Here is a 10,744-nt window from a genome sequence, read left to right as displayed (position 1 = left end):
AGAGAGTTTCTACCATTATTTAGAAGACTTTTTGATGTTATGAGACCAGGAATTGTGACATCACTTACAAAATCACTCATAGAACAAGAATTTCCATTAAAGATTGTAGTGTGAGAAAATGAAGTTGTTGGAGTAATTCATGAGTTTTACATTTGAAGAGAGCTTCTAGTATTATTCAGAAGACTTTCTGATATTATGAGGTCTCTACTAGCCACGCCTCTAACAAATTCACTTATAGTACGAGAAGTTCCAGACATGGAAATACCTCCTCTTGTATTATTGCTTCGTTCATTTAAATCAATTCCATTTTTCTCAGCGCCATCAGGAACTTTTGAAGGTATATTAGTTGGAGCTAAGTTCATACCATTCTCATTTTGGTTGAAGGAACTATTTTCCATATTAGAATTGTATCTGTCCATCCAATAATTCATAAGAAATTATGTTTATCTAAATATTTAAACAACTCAATGACCATTAAATTTAGGAAATTTCTCAATCAACCTGAAAATGAACAATGAAATGTAGTGTTAGTGTTTATAAAACTCACTCAAACACGACCTTACAAATTAATTTGATCGCATCTTCTTCATATAAGAGATTGAATATGTAAGGTGCGTGCTAAAAGGGAGACATAAAAGAAGGCCCAAAACAAGTGGAATCTATGAGTAAACTTAAGTTTCTACACAAGTCATACACAAGGATGTAATAATAAGCTCGATGAAAGTAGGAGTAGTCATACACAAGGATGTAATAATAAGCTCGATGAAAGTAGGAGTAGACAAGGATCTAGAGTAAAGATAAAGATGTTACGAATTGAAACGTGACAAAAACAAAGTATATCATAGAAATCCTTTTAGTTTTAATACTATACAAGACAAAAAATACTTAGCGACAATTATTTAATGGAAAAATATAATTTCTGTTATATCATATTTAGCAACAATAATAAATATGACATTTATAAGTGACACTCTATCTCAATGCCTCTAAAGGCTTTACTGACTCTAAATGCAATATCATTAACTCAATTTCCACTCAGTGTTATTGCGGGAATAAGAAAATCTATTGCGACTAAATGTATCTTTAATTGTAATGATAATGTATCTTATAAAGTGCAGGAGAATTTTAATAATTATGCCAAAAATCCATATTGGGACACCAAATAAAGTTGACCACTACAAATAAATAGTTGAACAAATATATGAAGGTAACACTAATCATTTAAGATATTAACATCCACTTTAAACTTAAAATACTTTATGAAAATTGTAAAATAAATTCATGAAAAGGTTCACAAGAAAACTATTCGCAAACGAAGTGAAAATGATTTTTTAAATAATTGTGTTAAAAACTCTACATAGGGAAACTGAATAATATTGACCACGACAACTAAAAAAATATTCAAGAGAATGGAAAACTATAGTTGAACATCCCCTTCAAATCATTCAACGCCTTCGTTGTTGAAGATAATGAGAATCAAATGGCTTTATCAATATTATTGGTCTGCACAACACGAATAAACATAATAAATATTAGCCTCTATTAAATCTCAATTCTTTATAAGAGAACAGAATAAAGGCAACAAACAATATTAGTTCCAAAAAAAAATAAAAATGGACGAATAACAAGGCAAACCAAATATCATAATATTAAAACACAATTTGAATAAGTTTGCACGAAAATCATTTTTCACATAAAGTGCAAAAGAATTTTTAATAATTATGGAAAACTCCACAAAGGGACACTAAATAAAGTTGACTAAAACAATTAAATAAATAAATTTCATAAAACAACGAACTCAAGGTCAGACTAATCCTCATTTGAGAATAGAGCAGTCTAATATGCTTTGTTATAAATGTGTTAAATTTTATCTATAACTTCTAAAATATTTCTAGCATTCGAACATATGTAGGTTTTCTACCACTTCTGTTTGAATTAGATTCATTTGATAACATATCATGTAGTTGATGACAGCTTGAGGTTACACATATGATATAAGAGCATGATAATTAGGATTAGCTTGTATATGTCTAGGCTATCTTTTAGTGAATTATCTTCAACAATTCAAGGTAAAATAATATCATAAAGTTTTGTTTACCCAATTAGTTTCATGTTCGAGGTAGATGCTAAGTTGATTACATGAATGTATCTTGTGTCAAATCTTTAAAAAGTTTAATAAGTCAATACCTAATTTTAGACATCCAAGCTCAGGTGGTGGTATCAATCTCTTTGTAAATTTAACCCACCGAAATAGATCTAAGAAAAAAGGTATAACTTACTCTTGTTGACAGAAGAATCATTCATCTGATGTTCGTTCACCTAGAAACATAAAAAGCGAGAAAAATCAGTATCAAACTTGTCAAAAAGAATATATCAACTCAGAGGTACACATCAAATCGAGCTTGGAAATACCCCTTCTCTCCACTGATGATGAGTGTCTGGTATCGATCTTAGGAGAATCTTCACGCACACTGTGGAAAGAGGGAAGGAGAAGATGTTACCAGAAGCTAGAAGGAGCATTGTTTTTATCACTTTTATACTTCTTTTTCCATCTATGTTTGTCACTTGGTTTCTTTTTTCTTTTTTTTGTTCTTTCCTAATTTTTATGGGCTTAGAACTTTGGGCTAAGGATATTGTATATAACTTCGTTTATATAATAAATAAATCAGGTCAGTCTAATTTTTAACCCAAAAAAATGTAATCATTAACGTTAATATCCATTTTAAATTTAGAAGATCTAATGAAATTTAAAAAATAAAATCCATCAGAAATAAACATAGCGGTACTTAAATTCAATTGTAGTTAATATTTCCAAAAGTAGTGAATTACAAAAAATAAATATTGGGTTTTTTTGAACTCAAGTAACCAATTTTTATTAAAGTTGACTGTTAACAATAGCAAACAATAGTTTCAAAAATTAACAGTGGATTTAGTGAAACTCGATATCATAAAATTAAAACACAATTTGAAAAGGTTTAGGGAAAATGCACAAATACCCCCTCAACCTATGCTTAAAATCCGAGAGACACACTTATACTATACTAAGGTCCTATTAACCCCCCCGAACTTATTTTATAAGTAATTTTCTACCCCTTTTCGGCCTACATGACACTATTTTAAAAAAAAAGTCAACCACCGTTGGGCCCACAAGATTGTGTCATGTAGGCCTGAAAGGGGTAGAAAATTATTAATAAAATAAGTTCAGGGGAGGGGGGGGGGGTAATTGGACCTTAGTATAGTATAAATCTGTCTATGAGATTTCGGGCATAGGTTGAGGGGGTGTACTTGTGCATTATCCAAAAAGGTTTATAATCAATCACTTGTCAAATAAAGTGCAATTGGGTTTTTAATGATTATGTCAAAACATCATATAGAGACAGTAAATAAAATTGAGTACAACATGTATTCACCGAAAAGTATTTGAATTTGAGACAACAAAGATGGATGGAATTACTCAAGAATTATGAAGTGACTATCCAGTACCATCCGAGTAAGCCTAATGGTTTGGCAGACGCTTTGATTCGAAAAATTATATTATGGGTAGTTTAGCTCACTTGAGTGGAGTCAAGCGAGTGTTTCCCAAGGATATTCAGACCTTAGAGTCTAAGTTCATGCAAATTGCGCATTTTTGAAAGAGGTGGGTTGTTAGCTAGCGTTGAAGCTAAGTCCATCTTCATAGAGGAAATCAAGTCCAAGCAATTTGAAGATGGAGATATAGATGATCATAGAACAAAGATTGCAATAGGTAAATCTCAAGGAATCACTGTAGATGCTAATGGTGTGCTAAACTATAAGGGTAGAATGTGTGTTCCAAGAGTTGATGATTTGATTAGAAGGTTGTTGGCTGAGGCTCATAGCTCACGCTATTCCATTCTCCCAGGTGTAACCAAGATGTATAGAGATCTGAAATGATTTTATTGGAGGTCGAGAATGAGAAAAGACATTGAGAATTTTATTGTAAAGTGAAAGAATTGTCAACAAGTGAAGTATGAAAATCAAAGGCCTGCGGGCCTAGTTCAAAAGATGTCAATTACGGTATGGAAGTGGAAAAGCATAGCCATGGATTTTGTGGTTGGTCTTCCCAAGACTTTGGGGAAATTTGATTCTACTTGTTTTGTAGTTGATAGGTTGACTAAGTCAGCCTATTTCATACCGGTAAGGGTGGATTACAACGCTGAACATTTGGCTAGGATTTATGTAAAGGAGATAGTGAGGCTGCATGGTGTTCCCCTTACCATAATCTCATATCATGGCACCCTTTTCACTTATAATTTTTGGAGGAAGTTGCATGATGAATTGGTCACACAACTCACATTTAGTACAACCTTCCATCCCTAGACGTATGGATAATCATAGAGGTCTATACAAGTGTTGGAGGATAATTTGAGAGCTTGTGTAATTGACGTTGGCGGACACTGGGATAAGTTTCTACCCCTATGTTAGTTCTCCTATAATAATAGTTATCATCGAGCATTTATATGATGCCATTTGAGGCGTTATATGGGAGGAGATGTAGATTGCCTATAGGTTGGTTTGAATTTGGAGATGTCAAACCTCTGGGAGTTGACTTAATGAAGGATGCTCAAAATAAGGTGTGGAACATTCATGCTATACTTCCAACCATGTAGAGTAGACAAAAGAAGTACACGAATCAAAAGGTGAGAGACATGGAATTCTAGACGGGTGAGAATAATCTTCTCAAGGTATCACCCATGAATGGGGTGATGAGATTTGGTAAGAGAGGTAAGTTGAGCCCCCATTATATTAGTCTATTTGGGATCTTTGAACGTGTAGTATCGGTGGCGTATAGATTGCAGTTACCCCCTAATTTATCCGTTGTACATCTTGTATTTCATGTGTCTATTTGGCAAAGATATCATCATGATGGTGACTATATCGTTAAATGAGACTCAATAGTTCTAGAAAAGGAGCCCCAATATGAGGAGGAACCGATAGCTATTCTTGATCATGATATTCGTAGTTGAGGACCAAGGAGATTAAGTCCTTTAAGGTTCAATGAAAACATCATCCGGTTGAGGAAGCTACATGGGAGACCAAGAAGTATATGCGAGACAAGTATCCACAATTATTCGTTGAATCGGGTACTTCCTTGTTTCTTTTCTAGCCTACCTTTTCTTAGTTGATCTCTCGGGGATGAGCAATGAGTAAATTGTTATCGATTGTAACAACAAATTTCATTGTTATGGAAATACTAATGGGGAAAGATGGGAGCCAGAAAAACTTTTTCATATTACTACGATGTTCCAAACCTCGTTAAGACTTAGAAGAATTTGAAGTCTTTAAGCTGTAGGGAAATCTTATAGCAATCCGGGGGGGGGGGGGAGTAAATATGGATTTGATTACATAATCGATGACATAACTAATTAAGTAATCTTTGTGACTTTACGGAATTCATTTTTAATAAGCAGATCATCAGGAATTGATTTTGGCATTAAGGGCACTTTTTGTGTAACGACCTGGGAGTACCCCCTAGGCGTCACATGGTGTACTTGACCTCGTAAAGGTGTTATACAAGCTCCTTATCTCCATTACATAACATCATATAAAATGGAGGGAATTTAAAAACTTTTCTTTAATAGACATAATCATAATATAAGCATCATATCATAACAATTTGCATAAATAATAGATAGATTCATACTTCAACCATTAGTCATTCATGCTAAAGTGAACTTCTTCCCAAGCCATTAGCAAGTATACATGTGCAAGGCAAGGTAGCATCCCATTCTACTACCTAATCTAAGTACCTCTCTTTGGTCATTCATGGGTCATAGCCCACTGTTGACACTCAATTTTGACCCTCCCCGACAATTTAATTCACGAATCTCTTAAATTTTGAGCGTTTTGAAATAATTATTTTTATAAATTTCAAAATATTTTTCAAGTCATTTCAAAGTAATTTTAGTAGATTCTATAATTTTAATATAGTTTATATGTCCTTTATATAATTAGCTTATTTTATAAGTATTTTAAAATCGTCTAAAAAATATTTGTTAAATACTTTGTTAATCAGTTTAATTACTAAATTTTTAATATTTTTGATTAAGCTAATCATTTTATTTTGTGAAAAAATAAGAAGCTCGTTAATTAATTATATTAATTTGTCTTCGTTAAACTTTAGTCAAAATCCTTGAGTTGAGCTCAATTTGACTAAACTAGTTTCTTCTATCAATTTTGGATCATTTTCTTAATAAGAAGTTTGACCCAATACCTCTTTTTTTCCAATTAAACTCCCAACCCCATTTCCCAGCCCCAAGTCAGCCCAAACAGCATATACCCAGCCCAATAGTTTTTTATTTTCAGAAATCCGGCCCACCCCCAGTTCCCTTCTTTTTTTCTTAAATTAATGCCAACCCATTTTTATCAGTAGCCTTAATTCTCAACACCCAAATAATAATATTCCAGCCCATCCTAGAATCAACCCTAATAAACCAACACCTTTCCGCCCCGCCCCGTTCCATTCATATTTTCCACCCGAAAGAAACTTAGATAGTATGAGGTAGCTCCGACCCACACGCTATTTTCTTCCTCAACGCAAAAAGCAGCTCAGTTCCAAAGGCGATGCAAGTCACGTTGCCCCTCTTCTATTTTCCCCGCTTCCGTCCCGTATGAAGTGGCAAGGAAAAGTAATCATGCCTTTCGTTTTCGTCCTTGCAACCTTAGGATGAAGACACGTCGGATCCAAGGGTGAAGAAGTCAATTCCAGTCGTCCATCCCAATTTCTATTCGTTCAGCTGGGGGAATCATTCGAGAATATTAAAATTTTTTGATAAGATTTGGGTTGAAATTCAAACCCCCGAGTCCTAATACGATTATACCCTTTCTCTTTTCCCCCTAAATCCGAAACCCTAATCATCTCTTATAAATAATCGTTTCCGTCTCACCCAATGGGGAATTTTTTTTTGGGATTTTTTTTTTGGGATTTGATTCACAAAAAAATAGGATTTTTGTCGAGGGAGAAATCTAAACAACCGAAAGTGGCCAAAACTATAAAAGAGATTAAGAGGGTTATCCATCCAAAAGAGATAGAGATACTCAGGGATATAGGTTATAAGGTAGAGGGAAGTTTCTCTTGTTGATCTTCCTTCTCTCATCTCTGTTCGGCTTCTTAAATATTTTGAAGTCATATTCCAGTGGTGAAGTGGTCTCCTCGTCAGATGAAGTGCATCCCTTTCTGTCGTTTTTTTTGTAAGAATGCCCATTTTTATACAAAATTTTGGTTAAAGTGATTTGTATAGTACCATTATATTGGTTGAAGATATTCTTATATCATTTTATTGAGTTAAAATGTTAGGATTAATTAGGCTAGCTCTGTGACTATATTTCTTCTCTATTTGTGATAAAAATCTGTCAAATTCAGTTCCTGAAGAATGACCTTCATCAATATTAATTATATTTTTTTGTGGAATATCGTATGCTGAGATTACAGTTAATATTAATGCATCACTGTTTGTGGTATTACATCTGTTCACTGGTTGAGTCCCACTCGGACTCAAATACTTCCCCGTTGGCATTTAGATTGGGTGAATGAGGCCCAAACATTATCCTTATTCGAGTCGATCCCACTAAAGTTGACGTACAGGTCCTCCAAATTCGAAAGATAGGGAGCCAATGGAAGAGTTGAAGTTTCAGGGGTCGAAGAACCCACGTTTGTTTTTTTATCTTTGTGTATCTATTGTAAGCCTTGGCTCCCTTGTAAACTATATTTATTTTTATTTTGTTATTCTATGATAGGTACAAAGAAAATGGGTCCAAATACCGGTCAAGGTGGATAGAAATTGGTTTGGATCCAACTCTCTCTCTCTCTCTCTCTCTCTCTCTCTCCCTCCCTCTTTTACTTTATCGTTTATGTGTTTCATTGTTTTGTTGTTAGATTTAGGGACGAAAAACTTCAAATCCCTGCGAGATGCTATATCGTATTAACTATTTAATTAAATCGACCAAGTATAAATAAACTTAAAATAAATTTCCGAAAATCTTGACTAGATAATAGGATTGACACTTCATTTTGAAAATAATATTTTATCTAATTTAGTTGGTCGGATAACCGCTAGTAAACGGACGTCTTAGATTCTTTCAAAACCTTCCTAAGATGTTAATATGAGTCCCGAACCCCTTTGAAATTTTTGAAACAATTTTTCTGTTTAAGTCTTTTGAAAACATAGTTTTCTTGATTTCTCTTTAAAAATTAAGTGGCGACTCTAAAAATTCGAAAACTCTATAAAAATATTATTTTTCCAAAAACATAATAAAACACCCACTTTCATACTTAAGGCCTAGGTTTTCATAACATAAGGGCACTATACCCCTGCATCACCTCAAGGCACACTTGTGCAATGCGTGTGAGTTATCCCATTCTACCCCACACAATAAGCAAATCTGGAAGTCATCCTATTCTTGTGTTACCCCTTTCTAAGTGTCACCATTGACCTACTTTCATAATTGGGAATGAACTATCATCTTAAGTCATTCATATCATGGAAGGCAACTATAAGAACTATCCAAGCCAAGCATACATCACATAGGAGGTCATTTCATAGGTAACTTGAATTCATACTTGTGCCAAGTATGAAAGGTATCCTATTCTACCCTCATACTAAGTACTTCTCTAGGCTAACCTAATCCAAGTTAACTTACCTTTCATTCTAGTCTATTAAGTTTGGAATACAAAAATAGACCTATGACCATGGAAAAACTCAAAACACATAACCGAAGCTAACAAAGGAAGGATATAAGAATACCAACCTATCCACTATGAAACCATTCATGCAGATGCAATTTATACATAGGAGCATAAGTCCTCGACCCTAGGCTATTCTTAGGAGAGCCACATATCTCAATCCTTAGATACGATGAAGTGGTTTTGTCCTAACCAAGTCAAGCTATCATGAAGGCATTCTAATCATGCTACTCCAAGCTAATCATAGGAGAGTATCAATCCTGCATCCTAAGCTGCCATGCCTATGCTAATGCAAGCTACCATGACAAGCATTCTACCAATGCATGATCAAGCTAACCATGGGAGAGGTTAACTCCTTCAACCCAATATACCATGAGACACACCATCCCAAGCTAGAATTAGATTCTACTATTCCAAGATACATAATTCAACCATCCTGGATGGAACCCATTGGTTCAACCCCAAGCTATTATATTCTAACAAGCATGATTCATTCTAGGTGAATGAACTTTCACATTCTACATACATGTAAACTACTCTTCATATTAGACTCATTCTATAAACCCTAGTGATCAACATTATGACTTCAAGCCCTACCTTCGAACTTTACTTTAAGATTTTCATAGTAGCCTGGATTTCAAGTTACATTCGTTCTTAGCCTTAGTCATGAGCCAATTCCAAGCATAGTTCATCGTAAAGTCCCAATTCTAATCAATCAATTCACTTTCTATTACACATGTATAGATCTAGGTTAATTCATGATTTTATAATTCAATTCTGGATTAAGTCCCTTATATTTTAACAACTCAAGAGAATCTAACAAGACTCATCAATTGGGATTCAAAATCCAAACCCACGTATTCTACAAATTAGGGTTAAACATAAATTAAACATAAATCCTTCATAATCACATATCAACATCAATTTAACCATATATAGGTCGAATCAAAATTTTTGGAACAATACCCACTTAATCTCCATACATTGGAATCAACCCTACCTTCATTAGGGTTCTTCTACACAATATAGGGAAATCTAAGGGACTCTATGGGTAGAAGAACCCATAGATGAAGAGCTATACATTCCTCTATTATATTCTTAGTACAAGCCTTAAGCAAATTCCTCTTTGATATTGACTCTAGCTTCAACCTTTAGCTTCTTCTTCAATGGAGGCTTTGAGAGAATTTGGAATAGGAGGATTTTAAAATATTGGATTTTTAATGGTTTTTTGATTGAGTAAAGGGTTTATAATGACTTTAAACCGTGTGTAACTATTACCCAAAGTACCCAAAACACCCCTACACTATTGGACTTCAAACTAAAGGTCTAACTTGACTTAACAATGATGTGACCAAATTTGGGACTTGGTTGCACATCGAGGGGTAGCCTCCATATTTATTTTTTTGAAATAATTTTGAGAAAGAATGGTTTGTGTTGATCCCTCGTCGTAGGCTAATGTTTTGACATGTGAGTGTCAAGGGCGCGACGCGCCATGGGGTCCAAAAAATAGGCTGCCCGACAACTTTTTTTGCCAACGTTTGGGTCCTCCTCGGGGGACCCTTAAGGTGGTCCTTGGTGAGTTGTACTCGAACTTTTTGACCCTATACATGTAATTCTATGTGTAGGAACCCTTGATACTCGATTTCACCTTGATTCAATACTCTTAAATTCAACCACAAAATCCTACGTCACACTAGTTCAACTAGGCTAGGTTCTGTACGTCGTGGTCTTCCTTTGACGTTTGACCTCCAAACTCTTTAAAACTTATTTTAAAATATATAACTCATTATTTTAACCAGTTATTAACTTATAAAACTCAAGTGAAGCTCTATTTTATCCTATTTCATTTTGGGGGTCGTAACATTTTGGGCGTAGTAAGTTAAAAGAGTGTTGTAAAAAACAAGTAAAATTTTGTTAAGGAGTTCACTGCCTCACTTCGTGCCGCTGTAGGGACACCTCTATAGCGGGAGGGGTGTCTTGGTAGCAGGAAAAGATAAGTTGAAATTAATGATTTTGGTACTTTTAAAACAAGCTCACTTGTTC

General features: G+C 34.4%; 1 long non-coding RNA gene across 1 annotated transcript; it reads right to left on the bottom strand.

Annotated features, from left to right (window-relative positions):
- Nucleotides 1-1,312: 1,312 nt before the first annotated feature.
- Nucleotides 1,313-2,549, bottom strand: LOC104646218 (uncharacterized). The gene is made up of 3 exons (XR_740369.4): nucleotides 2,413-2,549; nucleotides 2,280-2,319; nucleotides 1,313-1,503 (listed from the first exon to the last, which is right to left on the bottom strand). It is a non-coding gene; the product is annotated as an uncharacterized lncRNA (long non-coding RNA).
- Nucleotides 2,550-10,744: the final 8,195 nt, after the last annotated feature.

The sequence above is a fragment of the Solanum lycopersicum genome, chromosome 3 (genome assembly GCF_036512215.1).
Source record: "Solanum lycopersicum chromosome 3, SLM_r2.1".
Taxonomy (NCBI): domain Eukaryota; kingdom Viridiplantae; phylum Streptophyta; class Magnoliopsida; order Solanales; family Solanaceae; genus Solanum; species Solanum lycopersicum.
This window is presented reverse-complemented; position numbering and strand designations above follow the sequence as displayed.